General features: G+C 38.1%; 1 pseudogene; it reads right to left on the minus strand.

The window, feature by feature from the left end:
• Window positions 1–26,740, minus strand: part of LOC103090638 (elongation factor 1-alpha 1-like) — a 31,625-nt pseudogene extending 4,885 nt beyond the window's left edge.
• Window positions 26,741–27,018: the final 278 nt, after the last annotated feature.

Below are 27,018 nucleotides of genomic sequence, written 5' to 3' on the forward strand. Positions count from 1 at the left end.
CAAGTTAGGGAAATGGGGAAAGAGTGGTAGGTAGAAATAGATCAAGAGCCTTTCTTTTTTTCTTCTAATCCTCACAATTACTCACTCCACATGTAGTGGAAAAATCTGAGATTCTGAAAGGTTTAGTGTATTTCCTAGGGTCATACAGCAAATAAGGGCAGAACTGCAATCTGATTGGTCAGTCTATCATTGCCAATTAGAAGGAACACGAAAAGGCAAGTAGAGTCCACTTGGCAAACTTCACATTCCTGCCTACAGCCTGCCTAAAGGTCCCTGTCCTATCAGTCTCAGGGTCATCAACATGCATTGTGATTTAACTATAACTTGGGATCTTGAACTCATTTTTTAGACTCTAGGCCAATTTTCAGGAGTAGGGCTTAATAGTTTATAGTAGAACTTCTCACTCATAATCCTTTAGGGCTTCTGCAAGATTCACTTAGGCTCCTCAGGTTGGCTTGAGGCACAGTTGTAAAATAAAGAATATCTCCCCTTTTGTTGAGAAGTTCTTCCCACCTTTAGCAAGCCTCATCCTTTCCCTCTGGGTACTCAACTTCCAAACCCAGCAAGTCAGTCCTCTTGTCAATTATAGTAGAGGTTTACCCACACCTATGTGTCAACTAAAGTGTTAGCTAAATTGTATAAGAAGATTTAAGAAATACCAACCTAGCAGGCATTTACCTTCTAAAAGGGAACCCACTGAGACAGAAACCCAAACTGTGTTTGACTACCTTATCTCTAAAATAAGGTCTTGGGGAATTATTGACTGTAATTTGACCAACCTCTTCACCAAAGAGATTTAGACAGAATTTTATTATTATTATTATTTTTAGCAACCACTCTTCCAGCCATATTTCCTACCACTCACCCCCCTGTTCTGGTGCAAAATCTGGGCATGAGACCTAGCTTTGACACTTTATCACCATGTGACCTTGGGTCAGTCACTGGTTATGTTAGTCCAGGACCCCCAGAAACAGATGTCCACACAGGATTAAATGAGCAAGGATTGTGTCAGGGAAACATCTGTGAGAGAAAACAGGGGGAATGGGGAAGGCTGGAAGAGCTGTCAGACCACGGTGCAAACCTGACCCTTCATGACAGATAGAAGGAGGGAAGGAAGTGACTGGCAGTCTAAGGAGAGCTCAGCAAGGCCGTCAGACATCCTCAAGTCAAAGTCAAAGTCAGCTGTCAGAGGAGTCCTGTGTCTCTCAGGAATGGATCTGCCAGTATCCCTGATGAACTGGCCACTGGCCACTGAGAAGCAGGGCTCTGGTGGAAGCAAATGCAAAAGCAGTTTTTTTACAACAAAGCTAGAGTTAGTTGGAGTTCTACAGGGTGCATTCTTATGGCTTCCACACTGAACTTCTCTGAATCAGCTTCCTTGTCTTTCGAATGGGGTAGTACCAAAATCACATGTCAGTGAAATGCCAAGGTATCTGCATTGTCTGTTATTTAATTTTTAATTTAATTTTTAACATCACTATTTAATTTTTCCTTACATAATTTTGCAAGGAAAGAAACAAACTTTTTCTAACTCCAAGAGAATATGATGGCCTTTTATAAGGTTAAGTATAAGAAAATCAATTATTATGATAGGATTCATAAGTAAATGCAATCTTCTCAAACAATGAATATAATTTCTTAATTAAAAAAAGTATCATAGACTCGAAGTTAAGGATTATTGTAGTTAGAGTAGATGATTCCCACAGGGATCTTCTTATAAACAAACCACACAATTTTATAACGACGAGGTACGGGATAAGTATAGATATGATAAGAAAGTTTCTTCACCCCTTCAGGCCCTGTGTTTATATATTCAAACTACCAGAATGGTGAATAGTCTCATCTTCTTTCTTATATTTAGTATAAAAAGGAAGTTAAGGTTACTTAGTGCTCTATATTCTGAAAGCACTGTGTTAATAGCTCAACTGTTCTAACTCCCTTTAAGTTCCTTCTGTTGGAGCCTGTGCCCTCTGGATACATATTAATTTTAATCAAGACAGAAACAGATATCTTGGGCCTATCATAATTTATCTTCATAGTCTGTTTTCATAATTAAACGAAATACATGTAAAGCATTTAGAATAGCACCTGATGCATAGTAGGTACTTGGTTCCTTGTAGTTATTATGATGAGTTGTGTTACCCTTTTTATGCAGCATCCATTGGCTTTTGATGGTTCCTTTCTGGGATGTCATTTGGCTCCTTTTCTGCAAGTCCAAATCCTGCTTAAGTCCAGTACAAATGCTGCTGCCTATAGGAAGCCCTCCCCCGTCTTTAACCCAAAGCACGTTAGTAGACTTATATTACATGCTTTTCCCCTCCTTTATATTACAGTTTTATGTCTTATACCTTTTGTTGAACAGTAACCAGTAAGTGCTTTGAAGGAAGGATTTTTGTCTTATTTATTTTTATTTTCTCAGCGATGCCAGAGTAATTATTTCATAGAAGTTCAAGGAATGTTGACTCATTATAACCAAGAGGTAAAGAAGTGTTGATGGAGGGCAATAGCAAACAGGATCAGCATGAGCAAAGCAAGGAGGAACAAGGGAGAAGCTCAATGATTGCTTGGGAAAGGGAAATGGCATTTGGAAGAAGGGAAGCTTTTGTGACTTTAGGCATTGTCCTCTTTCCTTCCTTTCCTCCAAAATTGATTAAAGTCCAACTATGTTCCAGGTGCTGAGGATGAAAAAAGGAAGAATAGGGTTTCCCCGGTGGCTCAATGGTTAAGAATTTGCCTGCCAATGCAGGGGACATGGGTTCGAGCCCTGGTCCAGGAAGATCCCACATGCCGCAGAGCAACTAAGCCCGTGAGCCACAACTACTGAGCCCATGTGCCACAACTACTGAAGCCCGTGCGCCTAGAGCCCGTACTCCGCAACAAGAGAATTCACCACAATGAGAAGCCCACACACCGCAGCGAACAGTAGCCCCACTTGCTGCAACTAGATAAAGCCCGTGCACAGCAGTGAAGACCCAACTCAGCCAAAAGTAAATAAATTTATTTTTAAAAAAGGAAGAATATTAGCTACTGCTTATTGAGTTACATCTTGTATACCAAGCAACTTACATAGATCTTCATGTTAGCATCCCAAGAAGAGCATTATTAAGTCACAACTGAGAAAGCTAAAGAGGTGAAAAGTTCAAACATTTATCTAGGGTGATACTGTCAGTAAGTGACAGAGCTGGGACTGAAGCCCAGGTTAGCCTCACTTGCCCATGCTGTGCTGCTTTCCATGTTGATAGATGCTTAAGTACCAACTTGCTCCTCCCTGCCAGCAAATTATGCAGCTACTTATAAAAGAAAACTGAAAGCCAAGAATGGAAAAGAAATCACCAAGTTCATTTCAAAACATTCCATGTATTTCTGTTGTCATTTGCTGCTAAAGGATCCTCGCATTTGCCAAACTCAGACAGCTTTGTACCTGGTTCCCTTTCTCTGGATTCTTCAATCAAAACAAATGATTTTGAAAATCTTCGACCAATAAAATGTTCAAAGACGATTCTGAAACCCATTGACTCTGGGAATCTAGACTGGTTTTGCTTCTCTCTAATAGCCTGTGATTTGACAAAGCATATGTTGGAGAGCAAAGAGAAGATGAAAATCTTTGGGATTTGGGTGTGTTCAGAAAAACACATTTGCAGCAGACTGAGATTGTCTCAGTTTATGTCATTGGGTTGGGTCTGACTATGGGCCAACGCCTTTCACTGGCTCACTAGTGTGTTGGGTTTCCAATCCCTGAATGTCTCAGGACAGTGAAATCCTGGTGGAAAAAAAGAGAAAGCTCCCTGGCGCTTCACTGTACAAAGAACAAAACAGGAACGTGAAGGAGAGCCAGAAATCCATGTCTTGTCCAGAGAAGACCAAAATATGCCTCAACATTCAGAATGTATTACCTCAGTCTAATCATCTCATGAAGCAAATATTGAGCTACGTGGGGGAAGGAAGGGATGGGCTACAAAGAGAATGGAAAGCAAGGTTCTGTACTCTTCTATAAAGGGACGTGGTTATCCTTGTAAAGTAAATGCTACATGGCTGTTCTCATGCAGCTGAAGGATATTTATACGTGACCAACAGGGCTTTCTCCTCGGGAGGAACAAAGAACAATTAAAAATGTGAGGATACAATGAGAAGTCTGAGACTGGACAGACGATCCATATCCAATCTTGCTGGCACCCTGATCTCAGACTTCCAGACTCCAGAACTGTGAGAAATCAATTTCTGTTGTCTATCAACTATCTAGTCTGTGGCATTTTGTTATAGCAGACCAAATGGAATAAGACACCGGCCCGTTAGTTACTTTGTCTGCATCTTCCTTGATGCTTTCTTTTTTTAATTAAAAAAAAGTTTAGGTAAAAATAAGAGAAATACGCTTTAGAATTCCTTCCAGTCACATCCCTCTGCCTTCTAATATCCATAGCTTTGGCAGCATCCAGGAGGAGCTTCAGGGCATCTTTAAAATAATGTACTCTCCCTCAGCCTCATCCCCCAGCCCATCCCCTCCATTGCCCTGTTATAACTCAAGATAGTCTTGTACCCTAGTATAGTTGGATTTCCTCACACTCAGCTCAGGAGGATTTGAAAGACGTTACTGCCATGCTAGTAAACCAGCTACTTTACAGGATTCTGTCCTAAGACTGGCAGACAAAACTGATGAAAAATCACAGAAAACTGGAGGTGATACATCACACAGGATAAAAAAGTTAGTCCATTATAGACTTGACATCCATGAGTCTAATGTTTTTGAAAAGCTGCTGTGGTAGGTGGAAAAATGACCCCCAAAATGCCCATGTCCTAATCCCCTGGAACTTGCAAATATTTAACCTTACCTGTGAATATACCTTATGTAAGAAACTTTACAGATGTGATTAAGAATCATGAGATAGGGAGATTATCCTGGATTATCCAGGTCGGCTCACTGTAAACACAAAATCTTTAAAAGAGGGAGGCAGAAACAGTTGGAGATTGAAACATACAATGCTGATGACTTTGAAGATGGAAGAAGAGGCCAAGAGCCAAGGAAAGTAGGAAGCTTCTAGAAGCTGGAAAAAGCAAGGGAACGTTTTTTCCCCTAGAGCCTCCAGAATGAATGCAGGCCTGAAAATGCCTGAATTTTAGCCCAGTGAAACCCATTTCAGATTTCTGACCTCCAAAACTGTCAGGTAGTAAATTTGTGTTATTTTAAGCCACTCAATTTACAGTAATTTGTTATAGAACCAATAGGAAACTAATATAGCTACTAGATTTCATATTTTCAGCATAAAATGAATGCCTCCTATTAGGGGTGTCAAATTTAGCACATAAATTTGTGAGACGGGTGTGAGCTGAGGCTATCAGCGCAGACCCCAGAGACGGGCATGAAACGCTAAGGCTGCTGCTGCCGCCACCAGGAAGCCTGTGTGCGAGCACAGGTCACTATCCACACCTCCCCTCCCGGGAGCCTGTGCAGCCCGCCACTGTCAGGGTCCCGGGATCCAGGGACAACTTCCCCGGGAGAACACATGGCGTGCCTCAGACTGGTGCAACATCCCGCCGACCTCTGCCACCGCAGGCCCACCCCGCACTCCGTACCCCTCCCGCCCCCTGGCCTGAGTGAGCCAGAGCCCCCGAATCAGCTGCTCCTTTAACCCCGTCCTGTCTGAGCGAAGAACAGGCGATATACACGCAGAGGCGGGGCCAAATCCAAAGCTGAACCCCAGGAGCTGTGCGAACAAAGAAGAGAAATGGAAATTTCTCCCAGTAGCCTCAGGAGCAGCGGATTAAAGCTCCACAATCGACTTGATGTACCCTGCATCTGTGGAATACCTGAATAGACAAGGAATCATCCCAAAATTGAGGCGGTGGACTTTGGGAGCAACTGTAGACTTGGGGTTTGCTGTATGTGACTGACTAGTTTCTTATTTATATCTTTATCTTAGTTTAGTATTTAGAGTTTATTATCACTGGTACATTTGTTTATTGAATTGGTTGTTCTCTTCCTTTCTATATATATATATATATACACTTTTTTTTTCTTCTCTTTTTTGCAGTGTGTATGTGTATGTGTCTTTGTGTGATTTTGTCTGTATAGGTTTGCTTTTACCATTTGTCCTAGGGTCCCATCTGTCCATTTTTTTTTTTAGTATACTTTTTAGCACTTATTATCATTGGTGGATTTGTTTATTGGTTTGGTTACTCCCTTTTTTCTTTTAATTACTTTTTAATATTTTATTTTAATAATTTTTTAATTTTTAATTTTAATAACTTTGTTTTATTTTTTTATTTCCTTACTTTTTTTTCTTTTCTCCCTTTTCTTCTGAGCTGTGTGGCTGACAGGGTCTTGGTGATCCGGCCAGGTGTCAGGCCTGAGTCTCTGAGGTGGGAGAGCCGATTTCAGAACATTGGCCCACCAGAGACCTCCTGGCCCCTCATATTATCAATCAGTGAGAGCTCTCCCAGATATCTCCATCTTAACACTAAGACCCAGCTCCACTCAACAACCAGCAAGCTCCAGTGCTAGACACACCATGCCAAACAACTAGCAAGACAGGAGCACAACCTCACCCATTAGCAGAGAGGCTGACTAAAATCATAATAAGTTCACAGACACCCCAAAACACACCACAGGACATGGTGCTGCCCACCAGAAAGACAAGATCCAGCCTCATCCATCAAAAGACAGGCATCAGTCCCCTCCAACAGGAAGCCTATACAACCCACTGAACCAACCTTACCCACTGGGGGCAGACACCATAAAAAATGGGAACTACGAACTTGCAGCCTGTGAAAAGGAGACCCCAAACACAGTAAATTAAGCAAAATGAGAAGACAGAGGAATACACAGCAGATGAAGAAGAAAGGTAGAAACCCACGAGACCAAACAAATGAAGAGGAAATAGGCAGTCTACCTGAAAAAGAATTCAGAGTAATGATAGTAAAGATGATCCAAAATCTTGGAAATAGAATGGAAAAAATAAAAGAACTGTTTTAAAAGGAACTAGAATAACTAAAGAGCAAACAAACAATGATGAACAACATAATAAATGAAATTAAAAATTCTCTAGAAGGAATCAATAGCTGAATAACTGAGGCAGAGGAACGGATAAGTGACCTGGAAGATAAAATAGTGGAAATAACTACTGCAGAGCAGAATAAAGAAAAAAGAATGAAAAGAATTGAGGACAGTCTCAGAGATGTCTGCGACAACATTAAACACAACAGCATTAGAATTATAGAGGTCCCAGAAGAAGAAGAGAAAAAGAAAGGGACTGAGAAAATATTTGAAGAGATGATAGTTGAAAACTTCCCTAGTGTGGGAAAGGAAATAGTCAATCAAGTCTAGGAAGTGCAGAAAGTCCCATATAGGATAAATCCAAGGAGAAACACACCAAGACACATATTAATCAAACTATCAAACATTAAATGCAAAGAAAAAATATTAAAAGCAACAAATCACATACAAGGGAATCCCCATATGGTTTACAGCTGATCTTTTTGCAGAAACTCTGCAAGCCAGAAGGGTGTGGCAGGACATATATAAAGTGATGAAAGGGGAAAACCTACAACCAAGATTACTCTACCCAGCAAGGATCTCATTCAGATTCGACAGAGAAATTAAAACCTTTACAGACAAACAAAAGCTAAGAGAATTCAGCACCACCAAACCAGCTTTACAACAAATGCTAAAGGAACTTCTCTAGGCAGGAAACACAAGAGAAGGAAAAGGCCTACAATAGCAAACCCAAAACAGTTAAGAAAATGGTAATAGGAACATACATATTGATAACTACCTTAAATGTAAATGGATTAACTGCTCCCGCCAAAAGACACAGATTGGCTGAATGGATACAAAAACAAGGCCCATATATATGCTGCCTACAAGAGACCCACGTCAGACCAAGCGACACATACAGACAGAAAGTGAGGGGATGGAAAAAGATATTCTATGCAAATGGAAATCAAAAGAAAGCTGGGGTAGCAATTCTCATACCAGACAATAGACTTTAAAATAAAGACTATTACAAGAGACAAAGAAGGACACTACATATGATCAAGGGATCAATCCAAGAAGAAGATATAACAATTGTAAATATTTATGAACCCAATATAGGAGCACCTCAATATATAAGTCAAATGCTAATAGCCATAAAAGGGGAAATCCACAGTAACACAATCATAATAGGGGACTTTACACCTCACTTTCACCAATGGACAGATCATCAAAAATGAAAATAAATAAGGAAATACAAGCTTTAAATGACACATTAAACAAGATGGACTTAATTGATATTTATAGGACATTCCATCCAAAAACAACAGAATACACTTTCTTCTCAAGTGCTCATGAAAGATTCTCCAGGGTGGATCATATCTTGGGTCACAAATCAAGCCTTGGTAAATTTAAGAACATTGAAATCATATAAAGTATCTTTTCTGACCATAATGCTATAAGACTAGTTATCAATTACAGGAAAAAAAACTGTAAAATATACAAATACATGAGGGCTAAACAATACACTGTTAAATAACCAAGAGATCACTGAAGAAATCAAAGAGGAAATCAAAAAATATGTAGAAACAAAGGACAACGAAAACACGATGACCCAAAACCTACAGGTTTCAGCAAAAGTAGTTCTAAGAGGGAAGTTTATAGCAATACAATTCTACCTCAAGAAACAAGAAAAATCTCAAATAAAAACCTAACCTTACACCTAAAGCAATTACAGAAAGAAGAACAAAAAATCCTTAAAGTTAGCAGAAGGAAAGAAATCATAAAAGTCAGATCAGAAATAAATGAAAAAGAAATGAAGGAAACAATAGCAAAGATCAATAAAACTAAAAGCTGGTTCTTTGAGAAGATAAACAAAATTGATAAATCATTAGCAAGACTCATCAAGAAAAAAAGGGAAACACTCAAATCAACAGAATTAGAAGTGAAAAAGGAGAAGTAAAAACTGACACTGCAGAAATACAAAGGAACAATGAGAGATTACTACAAGCAACTCTATGCCAGTAAAATGGACAACCTGGAAGAAATGAACAAATACTTAGAAAAGCACAACCTTTTGAGACTGAACCAGGAAGAAATAGAAAATATAAACAAACCAGTAACAAGAACTTAAATTGAAACTGCAGTTAAAAATCTTCTAACAAATAAAAGCCCAGGACCAGATGGCTTCACAGGTGAATTCTATCAAACATTTAGAGAAGAGCTAACATCTATCCTTCTCAAACTCTTCCAAAATATAACAGAGGGAGGAACACTCCCAAACTGATTCTATGAGGTCACCATCACCCTGATACAAGACCAGACAAAGATGTCACAAAGCAAGAAAACTACAGGCCAATATCACTGATGAACATAGCCACAAAAATCCTCAACAAAATACTAGCAAACAGAATCCAACAGCACATTAAAAGGATCATACACCATGATCAAGTGGAGTTCATCCCAGGAATGCAAGGATTCTTCAATATATGCAAATCAATCAACGTGATACACCATATTAACAAATTGAAGGAGAAAAACCATATGATCATCTCAATAGATGCAGAAAAGCTTTTGACAAAATTCAACACCCATTTATTATAAAAACCCTCCAGAAAGTAGGCAAAGAGGGAACTTTCCTCAACATAATAAAGGCCATATATGACAAACCCACAGCCAACATCATCCTCAATGGTGAAAAATTGAAACCATTTCCACCAAGATCAGGAACAAGACAAGGTTGACCACTCTCACCACTATTATTCAACATAGTATTGGAAGTTTTAGCCACAGGAATGAGAGAAGAAAAATAAATAAAAGGAATCCAAATAGGAAAAGAAGAAGTAAAATTGTCATTGTTTGCAGATGACATGACACTATACATAGAGAATCCTAGAGACACTACCAGAAAACTACTAGAGCTAATCAATGAATCTGGTAAAGTAGCAGGATACAAAATTAATGCACAGAAATCTCTTGAACTCCTATACACTAGTGATGAAAAATCTGAAAAAGATATTAAGGAAACACTCCCATTTACCACTGCAACAAAAAGAATAAAATGCCTAGGAATAAACGTACTTAAGGAAACAAAAGACCCATATGCAGAAAACTATAAGACACTGATGAAAGAAATTAAAGATGATACCAACAGATGGAGAGATATACCATGTTCTTGGATTGGAAGAATCAACACTGTGAAAATGACTATGCTATCCAAAGCAATCTACAGATTCAATGCAATCCCTATCAAACTACCAATGGCATTTTTCACAGAACTAGAACAAAAAATTTCACAATTTGTATAGAAACATAAAAGACTCCGAATAGCCAAAGCAATCTTGAGAAAGAAAATGGAGCTGGAGGAATCAGGCTCCCTGACTTCAGACTATACTACAAAGCTACAGTAATCAAGACAGTATGGTACTGGCACAAAAAACAGAAATATAGATCAATGGAACAGGATAGAAAGCCCAGAGATAAACCCACGCACATATGGTAATTTTATCTTTGATAAAGGAGGCAAGAATATACAATGTAGTAAAGACAGCCTCTTCAATAAGTGGTGCTGGGAAAACTGGACAGCTACATGTAAAAGAATGAAATTAGAACGCTCTCTAACACCATACACAAAAATAAACTCAAAACGGATTAAAGACCTAAATGTAAGGCCAGACACTATAAAAATCTTAGAGAAAAACATAGGCAGAACACTCTTATGACATAAATCATAGCAAGATCCTTTTTTTTTTTTTTTGGCGGTACGCAGGCCTCTCACTGTTGTGGCCTCTCCTGCTGCGGAGAACAGGCTCCGGACGTGCAGGCTCAGCAGCCATGGCTCACGGGCCCAGCTGCTCCACGGCATGTGGGATCTTCCTGGACTGGGGCACGAACCCGTGTCCCCTGTGTTGGCAGGCAGACTCCCAACCACTGTGCCACCAGGGAAGCCCAGCAAGATCCTTTATGACACACCCCCTAGAGTAATGGAAATAAAAACAAAAATAAACACATGGGTCCTAATGAAACTTAAAAGCTTTTGCACAGCAAAGGAAACCATAAACAAGATGAAAAGACACCCTCAGAATGGGAGAAAATATTTGCAAACGAAGAAATTGACAAAGGATTAATCTCCAAAATATACTATACAAGCAGCTCATGCAGCTCAATATCAAAAAAACAAACAACTCAATCCAAAACTGGGCAGAAGATCTAAATAGACATTCCTCCAAAGAAGATATACAGATTGTTAACAAACACATGAAAGGATGGTCAACATCACTAATCATTAGAGAAATGCAAATCAAAACTACAGTGAGGTATCACCTCACACCGGTCAAAATGGCCATCATCAAAAAGTCTACAAACAGTAAATGCTGGAGAGGGTGTGGAGAAAAGGGAACCCTCTTGCACTGTTGGTGGGAGTGTAAATTGATACCGCCACTATGGAGAACAGTATGGAGGTTCCTTAAAAAGCTAAAACTAGAGCTACCATATGACCCAGCAATCCCACTAGTGGGCATATGCCCTGAGAATACCATAATTCATAAAGAGTCATGTACCAGAATGTTCACTGCAGCACTATTTACAATAGCCAGGACATGGAAGCAACCTAAGTGTCCATCGACAGATAAATGGATAAAGAAGATGTGACACATATATACAATGGAATATTACTCAGCCATAAAAAGAAATGAAATTGAGTTATTTGTATTGAGGTGGATGGACTTAGAGTCAGTCTTACAGAGTGAAGCAAGTCAGAAAGAGAAAAACAAATACTTTATGCTAACACATAAATACATATATACGGAATCTAAAAAAATGGAAGAGGAAAAAATGGTTCTGAAGAACCTTGGGGCAGGACAGGAATAAAGACGCACACATAGAGAATGGACTTCAGGACACAGGGAGGGGGAAGTGTAAGCTGGGATGAAGTAAGAGAGTGGCATGGACATATATACACTACCAAATATAAAATAGATAGCTAGTGGGAAGCAGCCGCAGAGCACATGGAGATCAGTTTGGTGCTTTGTGACCACCTAGGGGGGTTGGATAGGGAGGGTGGGAGGGAGGTGCAAGAGGGAGGGTATATGGGGATGTATGGATACGTAGAGCTGATTCACTTTGTGATTCAGCAGAAACTAATACACCATTGTAAATCAATTATATTCCAATAAAGATGTTAAAAATAAATAAATAAATAAACACTATTGGGGGAAAATAACTAAATAATTAAATAAGACTATTGGGAATAGATAATTGGTCAAAGTGATAGATAATATTTAATGGAAGTTTTTTGAGAATAATTAGTTTTATATGAAGATATATTCAACTTTAGTTCTAAAAAAAAGAATTTATGAACTGAATTTAGCTTATTTGTTGTAAACTTGAATCGTTTTGTTGTTGTTAATGAAAGGACTATTTTCTCAGAAAATTGAAATAACTGATTTTATAACAGTGAGTTATAAACTGGAGCTACATCTAAAAATGTTAACACAGAATTATCTTGAAGTTTCAAAGGGAAAAAAGTGGTTGATTGGAACCTCACTTACGTTTTTTGAGCAAAACAATGTTGAAAGAAACACATTTTGAATAGAAAACTTTATCAGGCTCTTTCATATTTCAAGGCATAATTGTTTTAACACTGACAATCTCTCATCTCTGGATCCCCCTCCATCATAGGTAAACCAGGACAGTTGGTCACTTTACCAACCAGGAGCCTCTTCACTGGCATGTTACCTAAGCTAGAGACAAGCTTTTATTGTGATAAGCCACTGAAATGTGGGGATTTATTTGTTACAGCAGCTAGTGTTACTGAGACCAACATGTCAACGTGCATGGTGGTGTTTCATATTTAGTAATTTGGAAGAAAGTAAGGACAGAGACATGTAAAATCCTTATAACTGCTTAGCATGTCTGAAATTTTGATCAACTTTTTAACTTGATTTTTATTAAATCGTGGTTCTGATGTTGTATCTATACTGGGTGAGTCATGATTTATGGGTGTAACTACAAGTTTGAATTTATTGGAAGAACGAATAGACATTCTATATTTATAGAAAATGAATCAACTCCATACTTTTGAACCTCAGTCTGGTATCTACTCTGTTTTCCCAGTGATGATATGTTACTATTCAAAGTAAACTTTTCCTTCCCATTACCCCTCACATGCATAAATATATATACAGCCGCATACATACATACGGCTGTAAACATATGATATCCGGGGTATCTGTTCACACTGGCTTCTCCCTGTCTATTTCCAAAATGCAAACGCTTGAGCCTACACTTGTGGCAATAGCAGATTATCTAGAAATCAAAACTATCATCCTCCAGATTCCTACCTCCAGAGATTCCCCTCATGTTTAAGAGTCTGGAGAGAGAGACCAATCCATCTCAGACCTCTCTTGATGTATGCAATTATGGTAGACAGTCACTGATTCTGATGAGAAACTGGCCTTGGTGAATCATGCCTTGAAGTTCATAAAGTAATGCAAAACCCCAATCTTAAATAAAAGCCACAGCCAGTGGGGCAGCATAGCTGCCCACAGAAGCCAATTGCTTTATGGCAGTCTATTCATACCTCAGTGTTACGCTCAGTGAAAAGCTCCCAGACAAGATGCCCAGGGTCCTATTGATGGAAGTTCTTTTAGTTTCCAGTTTTCCTGCAGGTGTGAAGTTGTTGAAATTTGGCCTGTGATAGAACCAAGCTACATAACAATAGTGGAGTCACTTTGGCAGAAGACACAAGGCAATCCAGAATGAGCCTTGGGATGGAAGATGCTGGGAAGAAAAACATTCTTTGTACCAACAAGGCCTTTCACACATGTTGGATCTAAAGCCAGGGGTAAATATAGAATCCTCTGCTAGAGCTGCTCCTATGGGTGCCAGGATAGGGCTCTTTCCCAACAATGTCTTGGGGAAAGAAAATCTCTAGCACCATGGACCCTCTGTCCATACTGCATTTGAATACTAACACTTGATGTATCCTCTGTCAATAAGTTCACTTAGTTCACCTACACAGACACTTCCCTGAACCTGAACAAGTCATCCCAAGAGAATCAGTCAGCCTCAGATCTAATGTTTCTACCTCTCAGAGTTGGATCCCAATTCTTAAAAACTCTCAAAATACAATAGATTTAATTTCACTCTCTTCCTAAAACTAAGAGGGCTATCCTTAGCTGTTCCAAGGTGACTTCTGTCTTGCCTTAGTTTAGTGGTGAAGACCTCTCTGGTGCCTACCACCTGCCACTACACTTGGAGAAATAAAAGCATGTACACAGATCTGTATGGGCTGAAAGTGTATGCTAAGTATATGGATTATCCATGGCGATTCTTTGGAAGGGCACTGTTTGTTGTTTACATAGGTACTTGGTTTGCCTGAAGTACCTCAGCATTTTAAAGAAAAGAAAATTCAAGACAGTTAAACTGTTCCATTGGGTCAGACAGCCACCCACTTTTGAGCAGGACTGAAAGAACAGCAGGGATGAGTAACTTCCAGTGGAGAAGCAGAGCTGGTGATATCCAGGCAGAAGCCGGACAAGAGGATCTCAGGAAGAGAGGGGTGTGTGACTCACTGGAGAGGCATCGCACATCTGATCCCTGACATCTTCTCACCCTAGGGTTGGGGGGGCCATTCCCAATGAGGAGATATGCAAGCAACTCCCAGGAGAGCCTCAGTGAAATGACCCCTCAGGTCACAGGTACACGCAGGAGCAGCAGAACATATGAGTGGCTGTTGCCAACAGAAAGCAATGGGCCCTGGTGATCTGCAAGCGACCTTGAGGTTTCCCCAAGGGCAGACAGAAGAAAAGGCGGAAACAGACGATTTTCAACTAAGTTGCACAAAACAATCTGTAAATTTTGATATAAATATTCTTTAGTTATTTGAGCTGAGTATCTGTAAGTAAAAGTCGAGTACAGGTAATGAATTAAAAGCATGAGCTCCAGAAATACACAGCCTGGGTTACCTCTGGTGTGGAGCTGGATAGGATACTTGAGCTCCAAGGGTCTCAATTCCCTCATCTGTAAAAAGGGAATAATAATAGTTTCTAATCAGCTATCATTATCACCATCATCATGATTAGACATCTATGTGCAATGATATCTATTTCCCAGGTTTCTAGGTCAGGGAGTCCACATGGCTTAAGAGGAAACAATACGAACAAATTAATACCTGGAAGGTAGCTCATACACTCAGGCATCCTTAGCATGGGATGGTACAATCACAGCCTAATGAAGATGTGGACACTTAGTTAGCAGCTACAGCACAATACTCATTCCCATTGAAAGGCAAGGGTGAGTAAATGTGTGTAACAGATCTGAACAAAATGTGTGTAACAGATCTGAACAAAATGAGTGAGTTGCCGTGCACATGGAGAGGATGGAAAGGAGGCAGGCAAGAAGTAGAAAAAATACACGTAGAAAATCAGTCAGGCTCTTGATTACGTTGTGACATTCCACTTATATTTCTGAAGCCCTCATACCTTGATTTCTAATACCTGTCCTCTCCAGAGCCCTTCCCAGGGTCCTGTTTTCATAAGAACTACTTTGTTGTAGACTGATCCCAAATACAGGGCTAGTCAATAACTCTAACCATTCCTTGTGCAATGTATGTATTTAAATAGTTAAAGGAATAAACCTCCTTCATGACCCAGGTGCTTTCCCCAGGACCCCTCAGTCACACCACATTCTGTGGGCTCCTGTAGAAGTCTTGCTGTTTGGCAAAAATCATCACAGGGTGCAAGCTCGTGTGTAATTTTAAAATCATCTTCCTCATCCGTCATAAAGTAAAAAATGTTCCTCAGCGTGCTGAAATCTGCTAGATGACGGTAGAGATTAGGGAGGGAAGGGAGGGAAGGAGCTTGAATTTTCTCAAAATGAGCCTCTGAAATTCAAGTCTTTAAACGAAGAAACCGTATATGAATAAAGGAAGCCTTCTTGATGGAAATCCTTTTTCCAATCTTGGCTTTATATGGACCCAGGGAATGGCCTTTCCTTTACATTCACTTTGTCTCCATGACTAGGTGGCTACATGTTTTATCATCATCCTTTAAGAAGTTACTTGTATATGTCTCTGAGATGTTGCCCTGAAAAGCATCCTCTAAGTGTAAGGCCAAAGACACTAACAGTTTTTACCACTATCACCAACCCAGCCACTGATTTATCTAATATAGTTAAGGCTTCAATTATCCCATAAGAGCCAAAGAATATTTGCTTTCCTCTACATGGCTTCTTCTGTCACCTCAAGAGATCCACTGGGCCCCCAAGGAATACATTTTCTCTCCAGCTCAAATATTTCACCACATGCTTTTGTTATGATTGGCTAAGTATGTGGTGACTACTATTTTATTAGGGCAAGATTTAACCTCCTAAAAGAAGATGTGGCTCATGTTTTCAAGAACTGACCAACTTGAGAATGCCCTCCCAAACATAAGCCAAGGAAGCCATGATTCTTTTAGTGAAATGGATTTCCAGTCTTGTAAGGAGGGAGTAATTTTAATATTCCCTAGTGATATGTGGGCACAAATACACATTTCAAAACCTCTGAACATCTGTTTTTGAAAATGAAGAAAAATGCGTGTTTATTATATGTCTGTGTGTTTCCAGCTGACAAGATTTCAGCATGGGTATATTTAGCTGTGACTCCTAATGCAGGACATTTGATTAAAATATGTCAAATAAATTGCTCACCATAATTTTCAACCTAATGAGAATTCCCTCCAGACACAGTTTTATAATTGTCTACATTTGCTTCATTTCTCCTCAGAATTATTTTCTTTGCTTTGCACATTCTATTTTATACTATTTTACTTCATACTTCTATTTTATACTTCTTCATAAGTGATGGAGGTATATTTTATGCCCCCTTTTGCGTTATATGTAGCAGAATTATGACAACCAAATATCTTCTCCAGGGTCGACTCTCCTCAGAACTGGTACTAGTAGAAGTATTTTTTATGCCATAAAGTAAATGAACAATAATAGCAAAGTATTATTTTATATTATATAAAATATAATGTTTATTCATATTGCACATTGTTATATAGTATTTACTCTGAGATAGGTATTATTCTAAGTGCTTAACATTTATTAACTCATTTAATACTTAAAACAGTCCCGTGAAAAAAAGGCACTACAGTGGTCTCTGACTTATGATGGTTTGACTTACAATTTTTCAACTTTATGATAGTATGAAAGTGATATGCATTTAGTGGAAACCATACGGATAATGATCTCCACTGTACAGATGAGGGATTTGAAGCAAAGAGAAGTTAATAACCTGTCCCAGTCACCAGCTAATAAGCAGCAGATCTGGTTTTCAAGCACAAAGTCTCGCACTGAGAGATCCATTTTCTTAACCACCAAGCTGAGCTGCCTTGCTGAACGGAGATCACTTTACGCCATTGCCACAAAGATATATCAAATATACAAAAATGCACTTGTCATTCCCCTGTTGACAAACTTCTGATACTTCCCCACTGATCCAGATGTCCATGTATTGTACTTTTTACACATTCAACTCATTGTGTGTTAACGTTTATATAACTCTCCACACAAGAATCATAAATTCTACAAGGACAAAAACGATGGTTTATTATTGTCTGTTTGGTTTAAAAATTTTTTTGCCTCAGTCTCTAACACCCTTCCTTAACTGTATAGGACTCGTTAAATGTATGTACAGTGAAAGAAAAGGACTGCACGTGGGGACCAGGCAGCTGCTGCTAGCTGAGCCCCACAGTGAGGTGAGCAGCTAAATATGAACAACCCTAAGAGTGTAAGAGAGTTCAGTTAGGTTCCAAGGAGAAGCAAACACATCTATCCCAAAGGCCAAAGGGATCATTTGGTTGGAAAAAAAATAGTTAAGAAAATAATGGTGTAAGACTGGGCACCTCAATACTCTCAAGATCATTCACTCCTCTCATGCACATCAAAAGCTGGAAAGAAAGTTAGAAATTAAATAACCTAAACTTGCCTTTTACAGATGAAGAAACTTAGGTCCAAAGAGGTAAACTGACTTGTCTAGTTCCACTTGATTGGCTAGAGGTAAAACCAAGTCAATCAAATTCCCCCGACCTCCCTCCAGTGCTCTTTCTATTATATCACACAGCTACTCTTCAATGTGGTCTGAAACTGCAGTTTCAGCTCCTGCTTCCTTGTTTAACTCAGACTAAATAAGAATTCACTGTCTCAAGGACTTACTGCCACCCCGATCATCTATTTAAATTGGAATCTGGGGCAGAATCAAGGCATCAATATTTTTTTTTACATTAAAAAAATTTTCAAGCATATACAAATATAGTTTAATAGCCAAGAATCACTCTGTTTCATCAACTATCAACTCATCAATTATCAATATTGCTTCATCATGGCTTTTTCCCCCACCTCCAGGTGACTGTAAAGAAAATTCCATACATCATGTTACTTTATCTAGAAATATTTTGATATGTATCTCTAAAAAGTAAGGACTCTTTAAAAACTAAACTATAATATCATTATTGCACCTTAAAACATTAATCCTAATTCCTTCATATTGACAGATATCCAGACAGTGTTATCTACTGATTATTACTTCACTAATGTTTTAAACAGAATCCAAAGATCTATACCTTGCATTCAGAGGATATAGTTTCTTAGTCACTCCTAATTTACGGGTGCTCCCTCCATCATCCTCTGTCCTTTTCCTTTAAATCTTTCTTTGAAGAAAAAAGTTTGTTTTCTGTAAAGTTTCCCATAGTCTGTATTTTGCTGATTATATCCCTGTAATGTTCTTTACTGTGTTTCTCTGCCCCCTGTGTTTCTAATTTATCAGAAATTAGACAAATTTATTTGGCTTCAGCTTCAATTCTTTGCAATAATACTTCATAAGTAGTGGTGCATATATAGTGTTCGGATGTCTCTTTTTGTGATGCTGGCTACTAACAATCATTGCCTAGATCCACTAATTCATTCAGGTTACGAAATGGGAAATGCTAATTTTACCATTCGTTCCACGATCATTAGCTGGAATACTCTTTTTTTTTTTTTGCGATACACGGGCCTCTCACTGTTGTGGCCTCTCCCGTTGCGGAGCACAGGCTCCGGACGCGCAGGCTCAGTGGCCATGGCTCACGGGCCCAGCCGCTCTGCGGCATGTGGGATCCTCCCGGATCAGGGCATGAACCCGTGTCCCCTGCATCGGCAGGCGGACTCCCAACCACTGCGCCACCAGGGAAGCCCTGGAATACTCTTATAAAGAGATTTTTTTTCTTATCAACTGTGTAGTTACGTTGAGGAATATTTCATATAGGAGAAGCAACAGAGTGCTTCTTTCCCTTTATTTACTTCTTTCAAAATAAAGAGTTGTTTTACTAACAACTTCCAAAGGTGACAATTAAGGGTTTTTGTTTTATTTCATCTTTTGGCATCATTATTAACTTGTGGATGTAAACATATTTGATGTGCACTAATTGCAACTAGTATCCTTATTATACCATCTTTAGGTTAGTTCATGCTTCTTTTTGATATGAACATAGTGGTATTTAATAGTAGCACTATCTTGCTTTCCAGAACGATAAGATGTTCCAGTCTAACAGCCACATGTAAATCAATGAAGTTAGAACACACCCTCACACCATACACAAAAATAAATTCAAAATGGATTAAAGACTTAAATATAAGACACGACACCATAAAACTCCTAGAAGAGAACATAGGCAAAACGTTCTCTAACATAAATCATACCAATGTTTTCTTAGGTCAGTCTCCCAAGGCAATAGAAATAAAAGCAAAAAGAAACAAATGGAACCTAATCAAACTTATACGTTTTTGTGCAAAGGAAACCATAAACAAAATGAAAAGACAACCTACAGACTGGGAGAAAATATTTCCAAACAATATGACTGACAAGGGCTTAATTTCCAAAATATACAAACAGCTCACACAGCTCAACAACAGCAAAATCCAATTGAAAAGTGGGCAGAAGACATAAACAGACATTTCTCCAAAGAATACATACAGATGGCCAAAGGCACATGAAAAGTTGCTCCACATCACTAATTATTAGAGAAATGCAAATCAAAACTACAATGAGGTACCACTTCACACCGGTCAGAATAGCCATCATTAAAAAGTCTACAAATAATAAATGCTGGAGAGGGTGTGGAGAAAAGGGAACCCTCTTACACTGTTGGTGGAAATGTAAATTGGTGCAGCCACTATGGAAAACTGTATGGAGGTTCTTCAGAAAACAAAAAATAGAGTTGCCATATGATCCAGCAATCCCACTCCTGGGCATATATCCAGACAAAACTATAATTCAAATAGATACATGCACCCCAATGTTCATAGCAGCACTATAGCCAAGACATGGAAACAACCTAAATGTCCATCAACAGATGAATGGATAAAGAAGATGTGGTATATATATACAATGCAATACTACTCAGCCATTAAAAAAGAATGAAATAATGCCACCTGCAGCAACATGAATGAACCTAGAGTTTATCATACTAACTGAAGTCAGAAAGAGAAAGACAAATACCGTATGATATCACTTATATGTGGAATCTAAAATATGACACAAATGAACTTATCTATGAAACAGAAACAGACCCACAGACATAGAGAACAGATCTGTAGTTGCCAAGGCTGGGGGGAGTGGAGAGGTGGATTGGGAGTTTGGGGTTAGCAGATGCAAACTATTATATATAGAATAGATAAATAACAAGGTCCTACCATATAGCACAGAGAACTATATTCAATATCCTGTGATAAACCATAATGGAAAAGAATATGAAAAAGAATATATATATATATATATATATATATATATATATAATACATATAATGTATATGTAACATAATATATATTAATCACTTTGTTGTCCAGCAGAAATTAACACAACATTGTAAATCAACTATATTCCAATAAAAAATAAATATAAAAATAAAAAATTAAATTAGAAGACTGAAAATATACTTAAATTCTTAGGCCTTAATTAAGAGTGTTTATCAAAAACAATAGTAAAAAACACTTGTTAAAAAAAAAAAAGGTTCCAGTCTCACTTTGTACATTTTTTGCCCCAGAGCTAGAATCGGCCATTTTTTTCAAGAAGTCCTGGTAACTTTTAAAGGGAAGGGGTATTTAGAAGCCTTTTAGCACTAAAGGTGTTCAGTATTACTGGGTTGGCCTTTGTTTCAGGACTTTTCAGTGAACAGAACTACATAACACATATTTTTAAGATGAAATTCGTCATGAATACATACTTTCAATTCCAGTTTAAATTAGACTATGGGATATTTATTTAACATCATTAATCTTAATTTATATCTTCTTTCTCCCATAAAAATATCCTTATTCTAAACAACACCAACATAAATAGCCCATTAAATTTATCTCACAACTGTATGTATAGCAATATCAACACTACCAACAATAGTATGATTATTGTTTTAAGATATTTCTGCAATTTTTTTGTTCTTAAAGTATATCATACTAGGGATCCATGGACAAATTACTGTGTTACAAAGTCATTTGAAATAGTCTTTCCCTGTTTGGTTACGTCACTAACTCAATACACGACACTCAATTGTTTTCACTTATTTTTTATATTAAGTGATAGATATTTTAATTTATGCTTATAAGTATATGATATATTTACATGATCCAAGGGCAAATCTACCCTTATAGTCACATAAGTCTAGATTGTATTCCTGTTCCATCTACCCTATTCATTCAAACTCCCTATTGGTAAATATATTTTTTAAATTTAATGGTTTACCCTATCATATACTTAACGTTAGCACCTATATTTACATATAATCATATTTCTTGTGTTTCTTAAATAAATGGATCAAATATGAGAAAGTACAAGGAGAAGTAGCTTAAACAAGATACAGGGACTTACCTGGTGGTCCAGTGGTTAAGAATCCACCTTACAATGCAGGGGACGCAGGTTCGATACCCGGTCAGGGAACAAAGACCCCACCTGCCGCAGAGCAACTAAGCCCGTGTGCCACAACTACCGAGCCTGCACACCACAACTAGAAAGAAACTCATGCACCACAGTGAAAGATCCTGAGTGCCACAACTAAGACCTATGCAGCCATAAATAAATAGATAGGTAGGTAGGTAGATAGATAGATAGACAGATATTAAGATACAAAGTTGATTTCCCCCTCTCATTTAATAGCGATAAATGACCTGGCACAGTCACTCTGCTCCACAGAACCCTCAGGGATCCAGCTCCTGGATGCCAGCTCACTGCTCTGATGTCATAAGGGGACAGTCTTCATGCTCACAGCCCAGGATGGTGTTATCCATGTTCCAAGCAGGAAGGTGTAAGAAGGGTGAAGAAAAGAGGCAAAGATTGCACATCAACTATCTCTTTAAAAAGATTCCTGTGAAAGTGCTACAGGACACTTCAACTTACACCCCATTGGCCAGAACAAAGTAACATAGCCACCCCCACTGCAAAGAGAAATGCATATTTATTTTGGATGGCCATGTGCTGCAGCTGAGAAAAAGGAAAATGGGGAGATGGGATTTTAGAAAGCAAGTAGCAATTTCTGCTACACCTTCTCCTCCTACATCAAATGGTTGTTTTGTGGCTCAAATAAGCAGCAAATATGAAGGATTTTCATAAACTATAAAATATTAAATGTGAAATGTTATTAATGTTATTAACTATACTCTGTTTCTAATAAACTAATAAATTTAATTTTAGGTTTCCCAACTTTCTGTAATTTTAATAAAGGTCTCCCTGAAAGTATGCCTTTAAAGAAAAATCACTCCAATGATGAGACTTTCCTAAATTTTGGAATACAGAGAAACTTTCTTAAACCTATAATCTACCAAAAGAAACCCTACACTAGATATTATATTCAGTGGTGAAATATTAAAAGCATTCCCTTAAAACTCAGAAACAAGTTAAGAATGCCACTATCACCGATTTTCTTTAACATTGTTCTGTAAGTCCTATTCAGCTCAATAAGACAAGAAAAAGGGGAAAAAACCTGTGTAAGGATTATAAAGAAGGAAACAAAGGAGTCATTATTCAGAGATAATAGTCAACATATAAAACCAGAAGAATACACAGATAAACTAGAGTTAATAAGAGTTTATCAAAGTTTCCATATATCAATAGGCAAAAATTCATGGTAATTCTATGCACTAATAATAATTAGAATACTCTATATAAAAGTTGGCAAATATAATATCAATAGATAAAAATTAAAGATAATTCTATATACCAGTAACAATGAGAATATACTATTTTTTTAAAATACTATATTTGATAGCATGCGGGATCTACCCTTCTTTATCTTGCTTTGTAGTGCTGCATCTGGATCCTGTAAACATTTCTCCTTTGCCTGCTGGCACAATGTTAGGATTTGTCAGTAGAGGGCACTACTGGGACACTACAAGGTGTAACAGGAAAGAGCTTCTCTTCCTGTTTTTGGTGTACCTTCCTTCCATCGCTACAGTTTGGCTGTCAGTGGTGTGCAAAAGACTCAGTAGTGCCCACATTTTGCTGATACCTCAGGGAGTGACTTTCTTGTCAGTGATGTATGGGAGACACAGTGTTGCACACCCACAAACAAATTTATCTGATACCTCAGCAGATAGATTCCTGTTTGCCAAGTACTGGCACCCTAATAGCCTGCTCACCAGTTCAGGCTTTAGCTTCTTTTTGAACTTCTCCAACATCCAGTGAGCCACAGACACTCTCTCTTAAATGAGATCTGAATCTCAGCCACAGAAGGAGAGCTTTTCCAAATGTATTCTTCCTTAGAAATTTTCCTTCAGTCCTAGAAGCAGTAACTACTGCCTACATTTGCTATTTCTGTATTATTTAGAGTTCTCTTTTACTCTTTTTAGAAGCTAATCACCTTTTTCTAGTTAGTAATTCTTTACTTTAAATTTTCTTTGATTAAATTTACAGGTATGATTTCTTTTACATGAATCGTGACTGATGGGTTGCAACAAAAATAAAATAAAATCCAGTAATTAATTAAGATCTTAAAATGTGTTAAGATCTTTCTGGAAGAGAAAGAAAAATTTTATTGAAAGATAATTTTAAATTTTTAAATAGAGGACCCACTGTATAGCACAGGGAACTATACTCAATGTTTTGTAATAATCTATAAGGGAAGAAAATCTGAATAAGAATATATATATAACTGAATCACTGTGCTGTACACCTGAAACTAACACAAAATTGTAAATCAACTATACTTCAATAAAATAAAAGCAAAAAGTAAAAATAAAAATTTAACTAAATGAAGAGACATACCATGCTCATGGATAGACAGTTTCAATATCTCATCAGTTTTCCCCCAAATAATCTATGGATTTAATATAATTATAGGCAAAATATCAATGTATATAAATATATTAGATACAATTAAGTAAAATAAATAAATGCCATTTAAATAGACACACAAATGTATATAAAATAAATATTCATAAATACATGATCAAATGAGGAAAGATGATACTTGAATAACTTGGGTTTGAACTGCGTGGGTCCACTTATACATGGATTTTTTCAATAAATATTTTGGAAATTTGTGACAATTTGAAGTAACACACAGAAGAATTGTGAATTCAAAAAAATTAAGAAAAAGCTACATATGTCATAAATGCATAAAATATCTGTAGATACTAGTCTATTATTTGCTACCATAAAATATACACAAAACTATTACAAAAAGCTAAAATGTATCAAGCACACAAGCACAAACCATAGATGTCTCCATTCAAAGTCAAGAGAAATCTTAACAAACTTAAAGATGCAGTACTAAACCATAACTGCATAAAATTAACTGTTGTACATACTGTGCTACTGTAATAATTTCATGGCCACCTCCTGTTGCTGTTGCAGTGAGCTTAAGTGTTGTATCTGCTTAAAATGCCATGTGTCACTAATCATCTCTGTGGGAGCAGTTCGTCTCTCCAGTAAATTGCATATCACAATAAAAAGTGATCTCTCAGGGTTTGTATGTATTTTTTCATTGTGTTTAGTGCAATACTGTAAACCTTTAATAACACCATGGGACTAATACAAAATGCTACTAGGGGTGCTGGAAGTGCTCCTTCTAAGAAGCAGAAAAAAGTCATGACATTACAAAAAAAAAAAGTTGAACTGCTTGATACGTACCGTAATTGAGGTCTGCAGCTGTGGTTGCCCTCCACTTCAAGGTAAGTGAATCCAGCCTAAGGACGACTGTAAAAAAAGAAAAGGAAATTTGTGAAACCATTACTGCAGCTACGCCAGCAGGCATGAAAACCTTGCACGTTTTACAAAATACCTTTTCATCACATACTGAAAATGCAGCTTTTTTTATTTTAATCTGATAAGACGTGTTTATATTTACATGGCACATTTAAAGCAATGGCTACGTTGGTCATACATATTAAAAACCATAAAAAAAGTTAAGAACTAAAATATACATCATACACTTGTGTATATATATATTTTTACACAGAGATAAAAAGGCTTATAAAAAATCAATGCAACGGGGTTTTTAGTATACAGGTAAAGAATGAATTATGCTTCAGGTACTTTAATTTGTTAATATGAGCAAATAGCTTGGTGGTTTGGGGATGACCGAAAATTGAGCCTTAACTTCAGATTAATTTGTGAGAATCAGGAAAATTCTTTAAACTGCATCACATCCTCTCAGACCAGGGCTAGAAAGGGGATTTCAGGTTTCTCTGAGCCTCCCCAGTTACCCCTAAAGTAGAACTTCTTAAAATTGTGTCACTACCACTTGTAAAAATTTAGCAATATCCGAAGAAAATGCTAATGAAGAAATTTTGCTCATTATTTTGCAAACCAAATAGCCTCTTCAAAACAAACCAGCGTTCTCCCGAACACGGTCCAGTTGAGAAAAGGTAAGGTTGTGGTAAATAAAACTTTAAAAATGTATTTATTTATTTTTGGCTGTATTGGGTCATTGTTGCTGCGCCCCGGGCTTTCTCTAGTTGCAGTGAGCAGGGGCTACTCTTCATTGTGGTGCGCGGGCTTCTCATTGCAGTGGCTTCTCTTGTTGTGGAGCAGAGCTCTAGGAGCATGGGCTCAGTAGTTGTGGTGTGGGCTCATTAGTTGTGGCTCACGGGCTTTAGAGCTCAGGCTCAGTAGTTGTGGCACACGGGCTTAGTTGCTCCGCAACATGTGGGAACTTCCCAGACCAGGGCTCGAACCCGTGTCCCTTGCATTGGCAGGAGGATTCTTAACCACTGCACCACCAGGGAAGTCTGGTTGTAGTAAACAAAACTTACAGTAATTTTTCCCCCCCCCCGTGGCTATTTTTTATTAACTGGGGAAATTATTTAATGTCATCAACTTGAAGAGTGGTGGGTTGCATTTTGTTCATGGGTTTGTGTTTGTGTTTTCACTTTGGACTCAATTTCACGTCACCAAATGCTTCGTTTATACTTGAGGAAAAAAACAAGGCCATATGTAAAAATGCTTCTGATGCCTAAGTGTCTTTCTCCTGCAACTCCAAACCCATACTTGCTACTTTGGGTGCACAGATGGTTAGGTCAGCAGGCTGGGTCCACCTGTCGCCTTTCCATGTAGGAGGCTTCTAATTAGTGGGAAAAGAGTATTTTTCTAATATCTTGCAAGGAATAGCCAAATCTTCCTGCAGGAAGAAAAGTGAACAGCGGTTGCCTGTACCTAGCATACATAGTACAATCAGAAGGCCGTAGAAACCATAGGGGACAGGCTTGTCAGCGCTGGCTCTTCTTCCTGCCACGACCTTCATGTGATTATTGCCAGCTGACTGCATGGCCTCATTCCTCTCTCCCCACTCTCCCCATCCCTTCTCTATTACACACAGGACATCAGTCTCCAAGGAAAGGGACTTTTATTCTAGTCTGCCAATCATATTGGGAAAGTGCTAGCCACGCTTACCTTCCTGGGAATGTTTTCAGCTCATCTGAGAGCACTTTGCATTTCTTTATCAGATCATTGATGAAAATGCAGCTTTTATATAGGTGCAGGATTGCTATATGAAAGGCATATCTATAGACTCTACTGTGATTTCAGAAAAAGCAAAGTCATTAC

Source organism: Lipotes vexillifer, unplaced genomic scaffold (assembly GCF_000442215.2).
Source record: "Lipotes vexillifer unplaced genomic scaffold, Lipotes_vexillifer_v1.1 scaffold343, whole genome shotgun sequence".
In the NCBI taxonomy this organism is placed as follows: Eukaryota; Metazoa; Chordata; class Mammalia; order Artiodactyla; family Lipotidae; genus Lipotes; species Lipotes vexillifer.